The sequence below is a fragment of the Myotis brandtii genome, unplaced genomic scaffold (genome assembly GCF_000412655.1).
Source record: "Myotis brandtii unplaced genomic scaffold, ASM41265v1 scaffold357, whole genome shotgun sequence".
NCBI lineage: Eukaryota > Metazoa > Chordata > Mammalia > Chiroptera > Vespertilionidae > Myotis > Myotis brandtii.
Window position 1 is genome coordinate 957,744 of NW_005363729.1, and position 2,796 is coordinate 960,539.

A 2,796-nucleotide genomic window follows, 5' to 3' on the forward strand; every position below is an offset into this window, starting at 1 on the left:
CGGGGGGGGGCTCCGCACGCCTTTCCCTTCCCGGGGCGCCCGTAGGGGGCGGGGTGGCAGCTGGGATCGTGGACGGCTGGTCAGCCTGGAGGTGTGGGGGTCCTCCCGGAGGAAAGGGGGCGCCCTGGTGTGCACCCCAACCCCAGAAAGCGCAGCCCTTTCCCTTTATCTCCCAGACGTGTGGCCGCCCTGGGGTCCCTTTGACCCTGGTCTCCCTCCCTGGACTCTGCCCCGCCGGGTGGAATGGGCGTCTCTCTGAGCACACACCTGGGAGGAGGGCCTTCCCCTCCCCGGAGGGCACAGCCTGGGGTCCCCGCAAGGAGGGGACGGCGCCCCCCCCTGGGCCGATCTGCTTGGCAGAAAGCGGGAGGGATGGTGCGCTGTGGGCCCGTGTGCCCATCACTAGGATTGGCAGCCTCTCCCGCGGGCAGATTGGGGCCCGCTGCCACCTGGCCCTGGTTCACCTTCCCGTGCAGCCGTGCAGCGTTCGGGGTTCAGTAGCGAGGCTGAGGCTTCACCTGTCCGGGTGCTGGGGGGGCGGGAGAGGGGTCCTGGAAGGCTCGAGCTTGGGATTTCAGAACAAAACAAAACAAACAAGCGAGTGTTTTGTGGTCCCTGAAGGGCTTCCCGTTGCCCCAGGGGTGGTGACACCCTCTAGTGTGGCCTCGGAATTGGGTCGCCCTGTTCCTGTGACCCGAGCATTTAAGACTAATGCGGGGGGAGGGGGGTCTCAACCGGGAGGAGGAGTTTTTCCCACGGTGGCGGTTTGTGCGTTGACACAACTTAAACGTGGGCCCCTCTCGGGAAGGGGGCTGGCGAACACCATGGGGAACCGCCGGGGGGGACGGGGAGCTCCCACACAGGGCTCTTCAGCCGGGAGGCCCTGGTTTTGCAAGTGAGTTTCACAACCCAATCGGCTTAATAGATAAAATGTCTGGGTGGCGCCGCTGCCAACGCTGCCAACCCAAAGGGTCAGCTCTCCTCCACCCCCTCCTTCCCCGCATCTCGTTAAGCAGGACCTGGGACCCAGGAAGGCCCGGAGGGGCCTGGGTCGGGCCGGGCCGGGCCGGCCTCGAGTTCCTGTGGGAAGGAAGGCGAGGCCTGGCACAGCGCAGGGATGAGGCCGGCTGCCCAAACCCAAGTGGGCCAGGGCCCTGTCCCGCAGCGCGGCCTCCTGCTGTCAGTTTACCAGGCTGGGTGCTGGGCCGCAGTGGCGATGGCACAGGGTGCCGATGGCAGGAGGGCAGAGGGCCTGTCCTCTTCAAAACCAAAGTCAGGAGCCTCTCCTGCCACGGGCAGGCGGGGCGCAGGCGGACGTGGGCGGAGAGCAGGGTGCAGAGCAAAGTCACGGCTTCCGATGCAGATCTGGCCGAGCTGGGGTTTAACATTCATCCACGCAGTCAAGTAGCGCTGCCAACGGGGCGGAATCAGGCCTTAAAAATGAAAGCGGCCGAGTCTGCAGGGAACAGGGAAATCACGCAGCCACTGATCAGATAGTGTGACACACCTGTTTCCCTGTAACCTTGTCCTCAGAAAGCAGACGCAAGCAGGAGGTGACAGGATGTGACCGGAAGGGGGCTGCTGAGCGTGGGACCCCAGAGGCCCGTGTGTCCTCTGGTAATACCCACCCTTGAACTGCGCCAGCGCGGGCCAGGTCCTCCGCGCACGTCGCCCTGTCACCTCCGGACCGGGTGAGGTTGGCCGTGGTGCCTCCACTTCCACGTGGAGACGGCGTGCTGTGGTCTTGCACGGCACACGTGGCTGAAGGTTGAGTCCGTGTCTTGCTCCCCAGGTCTGGGCTCCTTGCCGCTCGGCAGTACGGTGACCTCCCCTTCGGGTCTGCAGAGGCGAGCACGGTGCGCCGGCTGGTTGGTTCCGCTGGCAGGCTCCTCCCGAGCCGTCCCTCTGGCATCGGGCTCCTTGCCCTGGCAGCAGGGACAGTGTCCTCCTGCTCCCAGGGGCCAGGCCTGGGGAAGTGCTGAGCGAGCTCTCTGCGCTGGGGCTGGGCACTGGGAGCCTCGTGAGCTCAGCATCCAGATTCCGTCCTGCTCCCCGGTCCTCGCTGCCAGCGCACAGAGCGCCACGCGAGCGCACGGCCCGTAGAGGAGTGGCGGCACTCAGCCTGCTGCTGGCTTGCCCCGGGGCCTGTGCTCCAGTGTGGCCTGGCCTTCTTACCTGTCCTCTGGCGTGACAGCCAGTGCTGGGAGCTGTCACCCAGGAGCCCCCTTGGCCTCTGGTCAGGCGTTGGGTAGCTAGCGTGGCCTTTAGGACACTGATCCGGCACAGCCGGTGTCAGGCTCTGGAGAACCGCTCGGGGTGCCATGGGTGTGGGTCCTGAGCATTTTCCTCCTGCCGGGCTACGTGCCCTGGGCCACCAGGAGTGGGGGGAGGACAGAGGGAGCACTCTGCCCTGCTCACCTGTCTTCAGAGACTAAGGGAGCCACCGGGAGCGAGGGGTGGGACATGGGGAGACTGGTTCGTGAGGCTTCCCTGTGGCTGCTCTTCTAGGGTTAGGCAGGCTCTTTGTCACACCTGGATGCTGAGTAGAGAAAGCCAGCCCGTCTCCAGCTGAGGGCCAGTGACACCTTCCCGTCCCTCAGGTGTAGCAGAAGCCTGGGAGCAGCACTCGGGGAGGCTAGGCTGGCTGGGAGTTGGGGGTCACGGTGGGCAGGCACGTGGGAGTCCCTGAACTTCCGCACCGCCTGGCTCAGCGGAGGAAAGTCTCCGCCACTGGCTCATTTTCAGGGATGCGTAGGTGAGAGCTGGTAAGGCGGGCGGTTGTGAGGGTCTGGGATC